This window comes from Cylas formicarius, unplaced genomic scaffold (assembly GCF_029955315.1).
Source record: "Cylas formicarius isolate icCylForm1 unplaced genomic scaffold, icCylForm1.1 PGA_scaffold_26__1_contigs__length_5699629, whole genome shotgun sequence".
Lineage (NCBI taxonomy): Eukaryota > Metazoa > Arthropoda > Insecta > Coleoptera > Brentidae > Cylas > Cylas formicarius.
The window spans coordinates 3,767,094-3,786,521 of record NW_026844301.1 but is presented as its reverse complement, the minus strand read 5'-3'; positions in this window follow the sequence as shown (position 1 = coordinate 3,786,521).

The following is a 19,428-nucleotide window of genomic DNA, read 5'->3' as shown; positions in this document are numbered from 1 at the left end:
CAGAAATAGTTCTACTTTCAAACAGATTTAGCCCTGGTCTGTCGATAAGGGCGTCTGACTAGAAATCAAATTTTCCATGGCAGCGTAGTTTCGAAACCTACCTACTGCAAACGGAAATTCTTTTGCTTGAAATATATATTTTTTAATTAACAGCTCAGCCCAGAAATTTTTCTCGAATATGGGAATTGAGTACATAAATTTATAAGAATATAATGGATTTATATTTCAACGCATGGCACATTACCAGAAATCGTTCGACTTTCAAACAGATTTAGCCTTGGTCTGTCGGTTAAGGCGTCTTACTTGAAATCAGATTCTCAATGGCAGCGTAGGTTCGAAACTTACCTACTGCAAACGACCATTTGTTTTGCTTGAAATATAATTTTTGTAATTAGCAGCTCAGTCCAGAAAATTTTGTCAATTATGGGGATTGAGTACATAAATTTATAAAAATATAATGGCCTTACATTTCAACGCATGGCAAATCACTAGAAATAGTTCCACTTTCAAACAGATTTAGCCTTGGTCTGACGGCTAAGGCATCTGACTAGAAATCAGATTCTCCATGGCAGCGTAGGTTCGAAACCTACCTACTGCAAACGGGCATTGTTTTGCTTGAAATATATATTTTTTGATTAACAACTCAGCCCAGAAATTTTTCTCAAATATGGGGATTGAGTACATATATATAAAAATATAATGGACTTATATTTCAAAATAGTTCGACTTTCAAACAGATTTAGCCTTATTCTGTCGGTTAAGGCGTCGGACTAGAAATCAGATTCTGCATGGCAGCGTAGGTTCGAAACTTACCTACTGCAAACGACCATTTGTTTTGCTTGAAATATAATTTTTATAAGTAGCAGCTCAGTCCAGAAAATTTTGTCAATTATGGGGATTGAGTGCATACATTTAGAACAATATAATGCCCTTATATTTCAAACGGCACATCACCAGAAATAAATCTACTTTCAAACAGATTTAGCCCTGGACTGTCCGTCAAGGTTTCTGACTAGAAATCAGATTCTCTATGGCAGCGTAGTTTCGAAACCTACATACTGCAAACGGAAGTTGTTTTGCTTGAAATATACATTTTTTAATTAACAGCTCAGCCCAGAAATTTTTCACCAATATGGGGATTGAGTACATAAATTTATAAAAATATAATGGACTTATATATTAACGCATGGCACATTACCAGAAATAGTTCTACTTTCAAACAGATTTAGCCCTGGTCTGTCGATAAGGGCGTCTGACAAGAAATCAAATTTTCCATGGCAGCGTAGTTTCGAAACCTACCTACTGCAAACGGAAATTCTTTTGCTTGCCCAGAAATTTTTCTCGAATATGGGAATTGAGTACATAAATTTATAAAAATATAATGGATTTATATTTCAACGCATGGCACATTACCAGAAATAGTTCGACTTTCAAACAGATTTAGCCCTGGTCTGTCGGTCAGGGTTTCTGACTAGAAATCAGATTCTCCATGGCAGCGTAGGTTCGAAACCTACCTACTGCAAACGACCATTTGTTTTGCTTGAAATACAATTTTTGAAATTAGCAGCTCAGTCCAAAAAATTTTGTCAATTATGGGGATTGAGTGCATACATTTAAAACAATATAATGCCCTTATATTTTACATGGCACATTACCAGAAATAGTTCAACTTTCAAACAGATTTAGCCTTGGTCTGTCGGTTAAGGCGTCTTACTTGAAATCAGATTCTCCATGGCAGCGTAGGTTCGAAACCTACCTACTGCAAACGACCATTTGTTTTGCTTGAAATACAATTTTTGAAATTAGCAGCCCAGTCCAGAAAATTTTGTCAATTATGGGGATTGAGTGCATACATTTAAAACAATATAATGCCCTTATATTTTAAACGGCACATCACCAGAAATAATTCTACTTTCAAGCAGATTTAGCCCTGGTCTGTCCGTCAGGGTTTCTGACTAGAAATCAGATTCTCCATGGCAGCGTAGGTTCGAAACCTACCTACTGCAAACGACCATTTGTTTTGCTTGAAATATAATTTTTATAATTAGTAGCTCAGTACAGAAAATTTTGTCAATTATGGGGATTGAGTGCATACATTTAAAACAATATAATGCCCTTATATTTCAAATGGCACATCACCAGAAATAGTTTTACTTTCAAACAGATTTAGCCCTGGTCGGTCGGTTAAGCCGTCTGACATGAAATCATATTCTCCATGGCAGGGTAGGTTCTAAACCAACCTACTGCAAACGGAAATTGTTTTGCTTGAAATATACATTTTTTAATTAACAGCTCATCCCAGAAATTTTTCTCAAATATGGGGATTGAGTACATAAGTTTATAAAAATATTATAGACTTATATTTCAACGCATAGCACATCACCAGAAATAGTTCGACTTTCAAACAGATTTAGCCTTGGTCTGTCGGTTAAGGCGTCTGACTAGAAATTAAATTCTCCATGGCAGCGTAGGTTCGAAACCTACCTACTGTAAACGGCCATGGTTTTGCTTGAAATATATATTTTTTAATTAACAGCTCAGCCCAGAAATTTTTCTCAAATATGAGAATTGAGTACATAAATTTATAAAAATATAATGGACTTATATTTTAACGCATGGCACATCACCAGAAATAGTTCGACTTTCAAACAGATTTAGCCCTGGTCTGTCGGTCAGGGTTTCTGACTAGAAATCAGATTCTCCATGGCAGCGTAGGTTCGAAACCTACCTACTGCAAACGACCATTTGTTTTGCTTGAAATACAATTTTTGAAATTAGCAGCCCAGTCCAGAAAATTTTGTCAATTATGGGGATTGAGTGCATACATTTAAAACAATATAATGCCCTTATATTTTACATGGCACATTACCAGAAATAGTTCAACTTTCAAACAGATTTAGCCCTGGTCTGTCGATAAGGGCGTCTGACTAGAAATCAAATTTTCCATGGCAGCGTAGGTTCGAAACCTACCTACTGCAAACGGAAATTGTTTTGCTTGAAATATATATTTTTTAATTAACAGCTCAGCCCAGAAATTTTTCTCAGATATGGGGAATGAGTACATAAATTTATAAAAACATAATGGCCCTATATTTCAACGCATTTCATATCACCAGAAATATCACTATCAAACTTACTATCAAACAGACTAAGATTTGGTATGCCGATTTAGGCATCTGACTAAAAATCAGATTCTCCATGGCAGCGTAGGTTCCAAACCCACCTAACGCAAACGGAAATTGCTTTGCTTGAAATATAATTTTTGTAATTTGCAGCTCAGTCCAGAAAATTTTGTCAATTATGGGGATTGATTGCATACATTTAAAACAATATAATGCCCTTATATTTCAAATGGCACATCACCAGAAATAGTTCTATTTTCAAACATATTTAGCCCTGATCTGTCGGTTAAGGCGTCTGACTGGAAATCAGATTCTCCATGGCAGCGGAGGTTCGAAACCGACCTACCGCAAACGACCATTGTTTTGTTTGAAATATAATTTTTTTAATTAACAGCTCAGCCAAGAAACTTTTGTCAATTATGGGGATTTAGTGCATAAATTTATAACAATGTAATGCCCTTATATTTCAAATGGCACATCACCAGAAATAGTTCTACTTTCAAAAAGATTTAGCCCTGGTCTGTCGGTTAAGGCGTCTTACTTGAAATCAGATTCTCCATGGCAGCGTAGGTTCGAAACCTACCTACTGCAAACGACCATTTGTTTTGCTTGAAATACAATTTTTGAAATTAGCAGCCCAGTCCAGAAAATTTTGTCAATTATGGGGATTGAGTGCATACATTTAAAACAATATAATGCCCTTATATTTTACATGACACATTACCAGAAATAGTTCTACTTTCAAACAGATTTAGCCTTGGTCTGTCGGTTAAGGCGTCTGACTAGAAATCAGATTCTCCATGGCAGCGTAGGTTCGAAACTTACCTACTGCAAACGACCATTTGTTTTGCTTGAAATATAATTTTTGTAATTAGCAGCTCAGTCCAGAAAATTTTGTCAATTATGGGGATTGAGTGCATACATTCAGAACAATATAATGCCCTTATATTTTAAACGGCACATCACCAGAAATAATTCTACTTTCAAGCAGATTTAGCCCTGGTCTGTCCGTCAGGGTTTCTGACTAGAAATCAGATTCTCCATGGCAGCGTAGGTTCGAAACCTACCTACTGCAAACGACCATTTATTTTGCTTGAAATATAATTTTTATAATTAGTAGCTCAGTACAGAAAATTTTGTCAAATATGGGGATTGAGTGCATACATTTAAAACAATATAATGCCCTTATATTTCAAATGGCACATCACCAGAAATAGTTTTACTTTCAAACAGATTTAGCCCTGGTCGGTCGGTTAAGGCGTCTGACATGAAATCAGATTCTTCATGGCAGCGTAGGTTCTAAACCAACCTACTGCAAACGGAAATTGTTTTGCTTGAAATATACATTTTTTAATTAACAGCTCAGCCCAGAAATTTTTCTCAAATATGGGAATTGAGTACATAAATTTATAAAAATATAATGGACTTATATTTTAACGCATGGCACATCACCAGAAATAGTTCGACTTTCAAACAGATTTAGCCCTGGTCTCTCGGTCAGGGTTTCTGACTAGAAATCAGATTCTCCATGGCAGCGTAGGTTCGAAACCTACCTACTGCAAACGACCATTTGTTTTGCTTGAAATACAATTTTTGAAATTAGCAGCCCAGTCCAGAAAATTTTGTCAATTATGGGGATTGAGTGCATACATTTAAAACAATATAATGCCCTTATATTTTACATGGCACATTACCAGAAATAGTTCAACTTTCAAACAGATTTAGCCCTGGTCTGTCGATAAGGGCGTCTGACAAGAAATCAAATTTTCCATGGCAGCGTAGTTTCGAAACCTACCTACTGCAAACGGAAATTGTTTTGCTTGAAATATATATTTTTTAATTAACAGCTCAGCCCAGAAATTTTTCTCAGATATGGGGAATGAGTACATAAATTTATAAAAACATAATGGCCCTATATTTCAACGCATTTCATATCACCAGAAATATCACTATCAAACTTACTATCAAACAGACTAAGATTTGGTATGCCGATTTAGGCATCTGACTAAAAATCAGATTCTCCATGGCAGCATAGGTTCCAAACCCACCTAACGCAAACGGAAATTGCTTTGCTTGAAATATAATTTTTGTAATTAGCAGCTCAGTCCAGAAAATTTTGTCAATTATGGGTATTGAGAGCAAACATTTAAAACAATATAATGCAGTTATATTTCAAACGGCACATCACCATAGGTAATTCTACTTTCAATCAGATTTAGCCCTGGTCTGTCGGTCAGGGTTTCTGACTAGAAATCAGATACTCTATGGCAGCGTAGATTCGAAACCTACATACTGCAAACGGAAGTTGTTTTGCTTGAAATATACATTTTTTAATTAATAGCTGAGCACAGAAATTTTTCTCAAATATGGGGATTGAGTACATAAATTTATAAAAATATAATGGCGTTACATTTCAACGCATGGCACATCACCAGAAATAGTTCTACTTTCAAACAGATTTAGCCTTGGTCTGTCGGTTAAGGCGTCTGACTAGAAATCAGATTCTCCATGGCAGCGTAGGTTCGAAACTTACCTACTGCAAACGACCATTTGTTTTGCTTGAAATATAATTTTTGTAATTAGCAGCTCAGTCCAGAAAATTTTGTCAATTATGGGGATTGAGTGCATACATTTAGAACAATATAATGCCCTCATATTTCAAACGGCACATCACCAGAAATAATTCTACTTTCAAACAGATTTATCCCTGGACTGTCCGTCAGGGTTTCTGACTAGAAATCAGATTCTCTATGGCAGCGTAGATTCGAAACCTACATACTGCAAACGGAAGTTGTTTTGCTTAAAATATACATTTTTTAATTAATAGCTGAGCACAGAAATTTTTCTCAAATATGGGGATTGAGTACATAAATTTATAAAAATATAATGGCCTTACATTTCAACGCATGGAACATCACCAGAAATAGTTCTACTTTCAAACAGATTTAGCCTTGGTCTGTCGGTTAAGGCGTCTGACTAGAAATCAGATTCTCCATGGCAGCGTAGGTTCGAAACTTACCTACTGCAAACGACCATTTGTTTTGCTTGAAATATAATTTTTGTAATTAGCAGCTCAGTCCAGAAAATTTTGTCAATTATGGGGATTGAGGGCATACATTCAGAACAATATAATGCCCTTATATTTTAAACGGCACATCACCAGAAATAATTCTACTTTCAAACAGATTTAGCCCTGGTCTGTCCGTCAGGGTTTCTGACTAGAAATCAGATTCTCTATGGCAGCGTAGGTTCGAAACCTACCTACTGCAAACGGAAGCTGTTTTGCTTGAAATATACATTTTTTAATTAACAGCTTAGCCCAGAAATTTTTCACAAATATGGGGATTTAGTACATAAATTTATAAAAATATTGTGGACTTATATTTCAACGCATGGCACATCACCAGAAATAGTTCCACTTTCAAACAGATTTAGCCTTTGTCTGTCGGTTAAGGCGTCTGACTAGAAATCAGATTCTCCATGGCAGCGTAGGTTCGAAACCTACCTACTGCAAACGGCCATTGTTTTGCTTGAAATATATATTTTTTAATTAACAGCTCAGCCCAGAAATTTTTCTCAAATATGGGGATTGAATACATACATTTATAAAAATATAACGGCCTTATATTTCAACGCATGGCACATCACCAGAATTAGTTCGACTTTCAAACAGATTTAGCCTTGGTCTGTCGGTTAAGGCGTCTGACTAGAAATCAGATTCTTCACGGCAGCGTAGGTTCGAAACCTACCTACTGCAAACGGCCATTGTTTTGCTTGAAATATATATTTTTTAATTAACAGCTCAACCCAGAAATTTTTCTCAAATATGGGGATTGAATACATAAATTTATAAAAATATAATGGCCTTATATTTCAACGCATGGCACATCACCAGAAATTGTTCGACTTTCAAACAGATTTAGCCTTGGTCTACATTTTTTAATTAACAACTCAACCCAGAAATTTTTCTCAAATATGGGGATTGAGTACATAAATTTATAAAAATATAATGGCCTTACATTTCAACGCATGGCAAATCACTAGAAATAGTTCCACTTTCAAACAGATTTAGCCTTGGTCTGACGGCTAAGGCATCTGACTAGAAATCAGATTCTCCATGGCAGCGTAGGTTCGAAACCTACCTACTGCAAACGGGCATTGTTTTGCTTGAAATATATATTTTTTGATTAACAGCTCAGCCCAGAAATTTTTCTCAAATATGGGGATTGAGTAAATATATATAAAAATATAATGTACTAATATTTCAAAATAGTTCGACTTTCAAACAGATTTAGCCTTGGTCTGTCGGTTAAGGCGTCGGACTAGAAATCAGATTCTGCATGGCAGCGTAGGTTCGAAACTTACCTACTGCAAACGACCATTTGTTTTGCTTGAAATATAATTTTTATAAGTAGCAGCTCAGTCCAGAAAATTTTGTCATTTATGGGGATTGAGTGCATACATTTAGAACAATATAATGCCCTTATATTTCAAACGGCACATCACCAGAAATAATTCTACTTTCAAACAGATTTAGCCCTGGACTGTCCGTCAAAGTTTCTGACTAAAAATCAGATTCTCTATGGCGGCGTAGTTTCGAAACCTACATACTGCAAACGGAAGTTGTTTTGCTTGAAATATACATTTTTTAATTAACAGCTCAGCCCAGAAATTTTTCTCGAATATGGGAATTGAGTACATAAATTTATAAAAATATAATGGATTTATATTTCAACGCATGGCCATTACCAGAAATCGTTCGACTTTCAAACAGATTTAGCCTTGGTCTGTCGGTTAAGGCGTCTTACTTGAAATCAGATTCTCCATGGCAGCGTAGGTTCGAAACCTACCTACTGCAAACGACCATTTGTTTTGCTTGAAATACAATTTTTGAAATTAGCAGTCCAGTCCAGAAAATTTTGTCAATTATGGGGATTGAGTGCATACATTTAAAACAATATAATGCCCTTATATTTTACATGACACATTACCAGAAATAGTTCTACTTTCAATCAGATTTAGCCCTGGTCTGTCGGTCAGGGTTTCTGACTAGAAATCAGATTCTCTATGGCAGCGTAGATTCGAAACCTACATACTGCAAACGGAAGTTGTTTTGCTTGAAATATACATTTTTTAATTAATAGCTGAGCACAGAAATTTTTCTCAAATATGGGGATTGAGTACATAAATTTATAAAAATATAATGGCCTTACATTTCAACGCATGGCACATCACCAGAAATAGTTCTACTTTCAAACAGATTTAGCCTTGGTCTGTCGGTTAAGGCGTCTGACTAGAAATCAGATTCTCCATGGCAGCGTAGGTTCGAAACTTACCTACTGCAAACGACCATTTGTTTTGCTTGAAATATAATTTTTGTAATTAGCAGCTCAGTCCAGAAAATTTTGTCAATTATGGGGATTGAGGGCATACATTCAGAACAATATAATGCCCTTATATTTTAAACGGCACATCACCAGAAATAATTCTACTTTCAAACAGATTTAGCCCTGGTCTGTCCGTCAGGGTTTCTGACTAGAAATCAGATTCTCTATGGCAGCGTAGGTTCGAAACCTACCTACTGCAAACGGAAGTTGTTTTGCTTGAAATATACATTTTTTAATTAACAGCTCAGCCCAGAAATTTTTCACAAATATGGGGATTGAGTACATAAATTTATAAAAATATTGTGGACTTATATTTCAACGCATGGCACATCACCAGAAATAGTTCCACTTTCAAACAGATTTAGCCTTTGTCTGTCGGTTAAGGCGTCTGACTAGAAATCAGATTCTCCATGGCAGCGTAGGTTCGAAACCTACCTACTGCAAACGGCCATTGTTTTGCTTAAAATATATATTTTTTAATTAACAGCTCAGCCCAGAAATTTTTCTCAAATATGGGGATTGAATACATACATTTATAAAAATATAACGACCTTATATTTCAACGCATGGCACATCACCAGAAATAGTTCGACTTTCAAACAGATTTAGCCTTGGTCTGTCGGTTAAGGCGTCTGACTAGAAATCAGATTCTCCACGGCAGCGTAGGTTCGAAACCTACCTACTGCAAACGGCCATTGTTTTGCTTGAAATATATATTTTTTAATTAACAGCTCAGCCCAGAAATTTTTCTCAAATATGGGGATTGAATACCTAAATTTATAAAAATATAATGGCCTTATATTTCAACGCATGGCACATCACCAGAAATTGTTCGACTTTCAAACAGATTTAGCCTTGGTCTGTCGGTTAAGGCGTCTTACTTGAAATCAGATTCTCAATGGCAGCGTAGGTTCGAAACTTACCTACTGCAAACGACCATTTGTTTTGCTTGAAATATAATTTTTGTAATTAGCAGCTCAGTCCAGAAAATTTTGTCAATTATGGGGATTGAGTGCATACATTCAGAACAATGTAATGCCGTTATATTTTAAACGGCACATCACCAGAAATAATTCTACTTTCAAGCAGATTTAGCCCTGGTCTGTCCGTCAGGGTTTCTGACTAGAAATCAGATTCTCCATGGCAGCGTAGGTTCGAAACCTACCTACTGCAAACGAACATTTGTTTTGCTTCAAATATAATTTTTGTAATTAGTAGCTCAGTCCAGAAAATTTTGTCAATTATGGGGATTGAGTGCATACATTTAAAACAATATAATGCCCTTATATTTCAAATGGCACATCACCAGAAATAGTTTTACTTTCAAACAGATTTAGCCCTGGTCTGTCGGTTAAGGCGTCTGACATGAAATCAGATTCCCCATGGCAGCGTAGGTTCTAAACCCACCTACTGCAAACGGAAATTGTTTTGCTTGAAATATACATTTTTTAATTAACAACTCAACCCAGAAATTTTTCTCAAATATGGGGATTGAGTACATAAATTTATAAAAATATAATGGCCTTACATTTCAACGCATGGCAAATCACTAGAAATAGTTCCACTTTCAAACAGATTTAGCCTTGGTCTGACGGCTAAGGCATCTGACTAGAAATCAGATTCTCCATGGCAGCGTAGGTTCGAAACCTACCTACTGCAAACGGGCATTGTTTTGCTTGAAATATATATTTTTTGATTAACAGCTCAGCCCAGAAATTTTTCTCAAATATGGGGATTGAGTACATATATATAAAAATATAATGTACTAATATTTCAAAATAGTTCGACTTTCAAACAGATTTAGCCTTGGTCTGTCGGTTAAGGCGTCGGAGTAGAAATCAGATTCTGCATGGCAGCGTAGGTTCGAAACTTACCTACTGCAAACGACCATTTGTTTTGCTTGAAATATAATTTTTATAAGTAGCAGCTCAGTCCAGAAAATTTTGTCATTTATGGGGATTGAGTGCATACATTTAGAACAATATAATGCCCTTATATTTCAAACGGCACATCACCAGAAATAATTCTACTTTCAAACAGATTTAGCCCTGGACTGTCCGTCAAAGTTTCTGACTAAAAATCAGATTCTCTATGGCAGCGTAGTTTCGAAACCTACATACTGCAAACGGAAGTTGTTTTGCTTGAAATATACATTTTTTAATTAACAGCTCAGCCCAGAAATTTTTCTCGAATATGGGAATTGAGTACATAAATTTATAAAAATATAATGGATTTATATTTCAACGCATGGCCATTACCAGAAATCGTTCGACTTTCAAACAGATTTAGCCTTGGTCTGTCGGTTAAGGCGTCTTACTTGAAATCAGATTCTCCATGGCAGCGTAGGTTCGAAACCTACCTACTGCAAACGACCATTTGTTTTGCTTGAAATACAATTTTTGAAATTAGCAGTCCAGTCCAGAAAATTTTGTCAATTATGGGGATTGAGTGCATACATTTAAAACAATATAATGCCCTTATATTTTACATGACACATTACCAGAAATAGTTCTACTTTCAAACAGATTTAGCCTTGGTCTGTCGGTTAAGGCGTCTGACTAGAAATCAGATTCTCCATGGCAGCGTAGGTTCGTAACCTACCTACTGCAAACGACCATTTGTTTTGCTTGAAATATAATTTTTGTAATTAGTAGCTCAGTACAGAAAATTTTGTCAATTATGGGGATTGAGTGCATACATTTAAAACAATATAATGCCCTTATATTTCAAATGGCACATCACCAGAAATAGTTTTACTTTCAAACAGATTTAGCCCTGGTCGGTCGGTTAAGGCGTCTGACATGAAATCAGATTCCCCATGGCAGCGTAGGTTCTAAACCAACCTACTGCAAACGGAAATTATTTTGCTTGAAATATACATTTTTTAATTAACAGCTCAACCCAGAAATTTTTCTCAAATATGGGGATTGAGTACATAAGTTTATAAAAATATTATAGACTTATATTTCAACGCATAGCACATCACCAGAAATAGTTCGACTTTCAAACAGATTTAGCCTTGATCTGTCGGTTAAGGCGTCTGACTAGAAATTAAATTCTCCATGGCAGCGTAAGTTCGAAACCTACCTACTGTAAACGGCCATGGTTTTGCTTGAAATATATATTTTTTAATTAACAGCTCAGCCCAGAAATTTTTCTCAAATATGGGAATTGAGTACATAAATTTATAAAAATATAATGGACTTATATTTTAACGCATGGCACATCACCAGAAATAGTTCGACTTTCAAACAGATTTAGCCCTGGTCTGTCGGTCAGGGTTTCTGACTAGAAATCAGATTCTCCATGGCAGCGTAGGTTCGAAACCTACCTGCTGCAAATGAGCATTTGTTTTGCTTGAAATACAATTTTTGAAATTAGCAGCCCAGTCCAGAAAATTTTGTCAATTATGGGGATTGAGTGCATACATTTAAAACAATATAATGCCCTTATATTTTACATGGCATATTACCAGAAATAGTTCAACTTTCAAACAGATTTAGCCCTGGTCTGTCGATAAGGGCGTCTGACTAGAAATCAAATTTTAGATGGCAGCGTAGGTTCGAAACCTACCTACTGCAAACGGAAATTGTTTTGCTTGAAATATATATTTTTTAATTAACAGCTCAGCCCGGAAGTTTTTCTCAGATATGGGGAATGAGTACATACATTTATAAAAATATAACGGCCTTATATTTCAACGCATGGCACATCACCAGAAATAGTTCGACTTTCAAATAGATTTAGCCTTGGTCTGTCGGTTAAGGCGTCTGACTAGAAATCAGATTCTCCACGGCAGCGTAGGTTCGAAACCTACCTGCTGCAAATGAGCATTTGTTTTGCTTGAAATACAATTTTTGAAATTAGCAGCCCAGTCCAGAAAATTTTGTCAATTATGGGGATTGAGTGCATACATTTAAAACAATATAATGCCCTTATATTTTACATGGCATATTACCAGAAATAGTTCAACTTTCAAACAGATTTAGCCCTGGTCTGTCGATAAGGGCGTCTGACTAGAAATCAAATTTTAGATGGCAGCGTAGGTTCGAAACCTACCTACTGCAAACGGAAATTGTTTTGCTTGAAATATATATTTTTTAATTAACAGCTCAGCCCAGAAATTTTTCTCAAATATGGGGATTGAATACATACATTTATAAAAATATAACGGCCTTATATTTCAACGCATGGCACATCACCAGAAATTGTTCGACTTTCAAACAGATTTAGCTATGGTCTCTTGGTTAAGGCGTCTGACTAGAAGTCAGATTCTCCATGACAGCGTAGGTTCGAAACCTACCTACTGCAAACGGCCATTGTTTTGCTTGAAATATATATTTCTTAATTAACAGCTCAGCCCAGAAATTTTTCTCAAATATGGGGATTGAATACATAAATTTAAAAAAATATAATGGACTTATATTTCAACGCATGGCACATCACCAGAAATAGTTCGACTTTCAAACAGATTTAGCCTTGGTCTGACTAGAAATCAGATTCTCCATTTCAGCGTAGGTTCGAAACCTACCTATTGCAAACGGATATTGTTTGGCTTGAAATATATATTTTTTAATTAACAGCTCAGCCCAGAAATTTTTCTCAGATATGGGCATTGAGTACATAAATTTGCAAAAATATAATGGCCATATAAATAGTTCGACATTCAAACAGATTTAGATTTGTTCTGTCGATTAAGGCGTCTGTCTAGAAATCTGATTCTCCATGGCAGCGTAGGTTCGAAACCTACCTACTGCAAACGGAAATTTTTTTGCTTGAAATGTAATTTTTGTAATTAGCAGCTCAGTCCAGAAAATTTTGTCAATTATGGGGGTTGAGTGCATACATTTAAAACAATATAATGCCCTTATATTTCAAATGGCACATCACCAGAAATAGTTCTGTTTTCAAACATATTTAGCCCTGGTCTGTCGGTATTGTTTTGCTTGAAATATAATTTTTTTAATTAGCAGCTCAGCCAAGAAACTTTTGTCAATTATGGGGATTTAGTGCATAAATTTATAACAATGTAATGCCCTTATATTTCAAATGGCACATCACCAGAAATAGTTCTACTTTCAAACAGATTTAGCCCTGGTCTGTCGGTTAAGGCGTCTGACTGAAAATCAGATTCTCTATGGCAGCATAGGTTCGAAACCTACCTACTGCAAACGGAAATTGTTTTGCTTGGAATATATATTTTTTAATTAACAGCTCAGCCCAGAAATTTTTCTCAAATACGGGGATTGATTACATAAATTTATAAAAAAATAATTGCCTTATATATCAACGCCTTACACATCACCAGAATTAGTTCGACTTTCAAACAGATTTAGCCTTGGTCTGTCGGTTAAGGCGTCTGACTGAAAATCAGATTCTCTATGGCAGCATAGGTTCGAAACCTACCTACTGCAAACGGAAATTGTTTTGCTTGGAATATATATTTTTTAATTAACAGCTCAGCCCAGAAATTTTTCTCAAATACGGGGATTGATTACATAAATTTATAAAAAAATAATTGCCTTATATATCAACGCCTTACACATCACCAGAATTAGTTCGACTTTCAAACAGATTTAGCCTTGGTCTGTCGGTTAAGGCGTCTCACTAGAAATCAGATTCTCTATCAGCATTGTTTCGAAACCTACCTACTGCAAACGACCATTTGTTTTGCTTGAAATAGAAATTTTTGTAATTAGCATCTCAGCCCAGAAAATTTTGTCAGTTATGGGGATTGGGTGCATAAATTTAAAACAATATGCATACATATGCCCTTATATTTCGAATGGCACATCACCAGAAATTGTCCTACTTTCAAACAGATTTAGCCCTGGTCTGTCGGTTAAGGCGTCTGACTAGAAATCAGATTCTCTATGGCAGCGTAGGTTCGAAACCTACCTACTGCAAACGGCCATTGTTTTGCTTGAAATATATATTTTTTTAATTAATTGGTCAGCCCAGAAATTTTTCTCAAATATGGGGATTGACTACATAAATTTATAAAAATATAATGGCCTTAAATTTCAACGCATGACACATCACCAGGAATAGTTCGACTTTCAAACAGATTTAGCCTTGGTCTGTCGGTTATGGCATCTGACTAGAAATTAGATTCTCCATGGCAGCGTAGGTTCGATAACTACCTACTGCAAACGGCCATTGTTTTGCTTGAAATATATATTTTTTTAATTAATTGGTCAGCCCAGAAATTTTTCTCAAATATGGGGATTGAATACATAAATTTATAAAAATATAATGGCCTTATATTTCAACGCATGACACATCACCAGAAATATTTCGACTTTCAAACAGATTTAGCCTTGGTCTGTCGGTTATGGCATCTGACTAGAAATTAGATTCTCCATGGCAGCGTAGGTTCGATAACTACCTACTGCAAACGGCCATGGTTTTGCGTGAAATATATATTTTTTCATTAACAGCTCAGCCCAGAAATTAATCTCAAATATGGGGATTGACTACATAAATTTAAAAAAATATAATGGCCTTATATTTCAACGCACGGCACATTACCAGAAATAGTTCGACTTTCAAACAGATTTAGCCTTGGTCTCTCGGTTAAGGCGTCTGACTAGAAATCAGATTCTCCATAGCAGCGTAGGTTCGAAACCTACCTACTACAAACCGCAATTGTTTTGCATGAAATATATATTTTTTAATTAACAGGTCAGCCCAGAGATTTTTCTCAAATATGGGGATTGACTACATAAATTTATAAAAATATAATGGCTTTATATTTCAACGCATGGCACATCACCAGAAATAGTTCGACTTTCAAACAGATTTAGCCTTGGTCCGTCGGTTAAGGCGTCTGACTAGAAATCAGATTCTCTATGGCAGCGTAGGTTCGAATCCTACCTACTGCAAACGGCCATTGTTTTGCTTGAGATATATATTTTTTAATTATAAGCTCAGCCCAGAAATTTTCCTCAAATATGTGGATTGAGTATATAAATTTATAAAAATATAATGGCCTTATCTTTCAACGCATGGAACATCACCAGAAATAGTTCGACTTTCAAACAGATTTAGCCTTGGTCCGTCGGTTAAGGCGTCTGACTAGAAATCAGATTCTCTATGGCAGCGTAGTTTCGAATCCTACCTACTGCAAACGACCACTGTTTTGCTTGAAATATATATTTTTTAATTAACAGCTCAGCCCAGAAATTTTTCTCAAATATGGGGATTGAATACATAAATTTATAAAAATATAATGGCCTTATATTTCAACGCATGGCACATCACCAGAAATAGTTCGACTTTCAAACAGATTTAGCCTTGGTCTGTCGGTTATGGCATCTGACTAGAAATTAGATTCTCCATGGCAGCGTAGGTTCGATAAGTACCTACTGCAAACGGCCATTGTTTTGCGTGAAATATATATTTTTTAATTAACAGCTCAGCTCAGAAATTTTTCTCAAATATGGGGATTGAGTACATAAATTTATAAATATATAATGGCCTTATATTTCAACGCATGGCACATTACCAGAAATAGTTCGAATTTCAAACAGATTTAGCCTTGGTCTGTCGGTTAAGGCGTCTGACTAGAAATCAGATTCTCTATGGCAGCGTAGGTTCGAATCCTACCTACTGCAAACGGCCATTGTTTTGCTTGAGATATATATTTTTTAATTATAAGCTCAGCCCAGAAATTTTCCTCAAATATGTGGATTGAGTATATAAATTTATAAAAATATAATGGCCTTATCTTTCAACGCATGGAACATCACCAGAAATAGTTCGACTTTCAAACAGATTTAGCCTTGGTCCGTCGGTTAAGGCGTCTGACTAGAAATCAGATTCTCTATGGCAGCGTAGTTTCGAATCCTACCTACTGCAAACGACCACTGTTTTGCTTGAAATATATATTTTTTAATTAACAGCTCAGCCCAGAAAATTTTCTCAAATATGGGGATTGAATACATAAATTTATAAAAATATAATGGCCTTATATTTCAACGCATGGCACATCACCAGAAATAGTTCGACTTTCAAACAGATTTAGCCTTGGTCTGTCGGTTATGGCATCTGACTAGAAATTAGATTCTCCATGGCAGCGTAGGTTCGATAAGTACCTACTGCAAACGGCCATTGTTTTGCGTGAAATATATATTTTTTAATTAACAGCTCAGCTCAGAAATTTTTCTCAAATATGGGGATTGAGTACATAAATTTATAAATATATAATGGCCTTATATTTCAACGCATGGCACATTACCAGAAATAGTTCGAATTTCAAACAGATTTAGCCTTGGTCTGTCGATTAAGGCGTCTGACTAGAAATCAGATTCTCTATGGCAGCGTAGGTTCGAAACCTACCTACTGCAAACGCGCATTGTTTTGTTTGAAATATATATTTTTAATTAAAAGCTCAGCCCAGAAATTTTCCTCAAATATGTGGATTGAGTACATAATTTTATAAAAATATAATGGCCTTATATTTCAACGCATGGCACATCACCAGAAATAGTTCGACTTTCAAACAGATTTAGCCTTGGTCTGTCGGTTAAGGCGTCTGACTGGAAGTCAGATTCTCCATGACAGCGTAGGTTCGAAACCTACCTACTGAAAACGGCCATTGTTTTGCTTGAAATATATATTTCTTAATTAACAGCTCAGCCCAGAAATTTTTCTCAAATATGGGGATTGAATACATAAATTTAAAAAAAATATAATGGACTTATATTTCAACGCATGGCACATCACCAGAAATAGTTCGATTTTCAAACAGATTTAGCCTTGGTCTGTCGATTAAGGCGTCTGACTAGAAATCAGATTCTCCATTTCAGCGTAGGTTCGAAACCTACCTACTGCAAACGGCCATTGTTTTGCGTGAAATATATATTTTTTAATTAACAGCTCAGCTCAGAAATTTTCCTCAAATATGTGGATTGAGTACATAATTTTATAAAAATATAATGGCCTTATATTTCAACGCATGGCACATCACCAGAAATAGTTCGACTTTCAAACAGATTTAGCCTTGGTCTGTCGGTTAAGGCGTCTGACTGGAAGTCAGATTCTCCATGACAGCGTAGGTTCGAAACCTACCTACTGAAAACGGCCATTGTTTTGCTTGAAATATATATTTCTTAATTAACAGCTCAGCCCAGAAATTTTTCTCAAATATGGGGATTGAATACATAAATTTAAAAAAAATATAATGGACTTATATTTCAACGCATGGCACATCACCAGAAATAGTTCGACTTTCAAACAGATTTAGCCTTGGTCTGTCGGTTAAGGCGTCTTACTTGAAATCAGATTCTCAATGGCAGCGTAGGTTCGAAACTTACCTACTGCAAACGACCATTTGTTTTGCTTGAAATATAATTTTTGTAATTAGCAGCTCAGTCCAGAAAATTTTGTCAATTATGGGGATTGAGTGCATACATTCAGAACTATATAATGCCGTTATATTTTAAACGGCACATCACCAGAAATAATTCTACTTTCAAGCAGATTTAGCCCTGGTCTGTCCGTCAGGGTTTCTGACTAGAAATCAGATTCTCCATGGTAGCGTAGGTTCGAAACCTACCTACTGCAAACGACCATTTGTTTTGCTTCAAATATAATTTTTGTAATTAGTAGCTCAGTCCAGAAAATTTTGTCAATAATGGGGATTGAGTGCATACATTTAAAACAATATAATGCCCTTATATTTCAAATGGCACTTCACCAGAAATAGTTTTACTTTCAAACAGATTTAGCCCTGGTCTGTCGGTTAAGGCGTCTGACATGAAATCAGATTCCCCATGGCAGCGTAGGTTCTAAACCCACCTACTGCAAACGGAAATTGTTTTGCTTGAAATATACATTTTTTAATTAACAACTCAACCCAGAAATTTTTCTCAAATATGGGGATTGAGTACATAAATTTATAAAAATATAATGGCCTTACATTTCAACGCATGGCAAATCACTAGAAATAGTTCCACTTTCAAACAGATTTAGCCTTGGTCTGACGGCTAAGGCATCTCACTAGAAATCAGATTCTCCATGGCAGCGTAGGTTCGAAACCTACCTACTGCAAACGGGCATTGTTTTGCTTGAAATATATATTTTTTGATTAACAGCTCAGCCCAGAAATTTTTCTCTAATATGGGGATTGAGTACATATATATAAAAATATAATGTACTAATATTTCAAAATAGTTCGACTTTCAAACAGATTTAGCCTTGGTCTGTCGGTTAAGGCGTCGGACTAGAAATCAGATTCTGCATGGCAGCGTAGGTTCGAAACTTACCTACTGCAAACGACCATTTGTTTTGCTTGAAATATAATTTTTATAAGTAGCAGCTCAGTCCAGAAAATTTTGTCATTTATGGGGATTGAGTGCATACATTTAGAACAATATAATGCCCTTATATTTCAAACTGCACATCACCAGAAATAATTTTACTTTCAAACAGATTTAGCCCTGGACTGTCCGTCAAAGTTTCTGACTAGAAATCAGATTCTCTATGGCAGCGTAGTTTCGAAACCTACATACTGCAAACGGAAGTTGTTTTGCTTGAAATATACATTTTTTAATTAACAGCTCAGCCCAGAAATTTTTCTCGAATATGGGAATTGAGTACATAAATTTATAAAAATATAATGGATTTATATTTCAACGCATGGCACATTACCAGAAATCGTTCGACTTTCAAACAGATTTAGCCTTGGTCTGTCGGTTAAGGCGTCTTACTTGAAATCAGATTCTCCATGGCAGCGTAGGTTCGAAACCTACCTACTGCAAACGACCATTTGTTTTGCTTGAAATACAATTTTTGAAATTAGCAGTCCAGTCCAGAAAATTTTGTCAATTATGGGGATTGAGTGCATACATTTAAAACAATATAATGCCCTTATATTTTACATGACACATTACCAGAAATAGTTCTACTTTCAAACA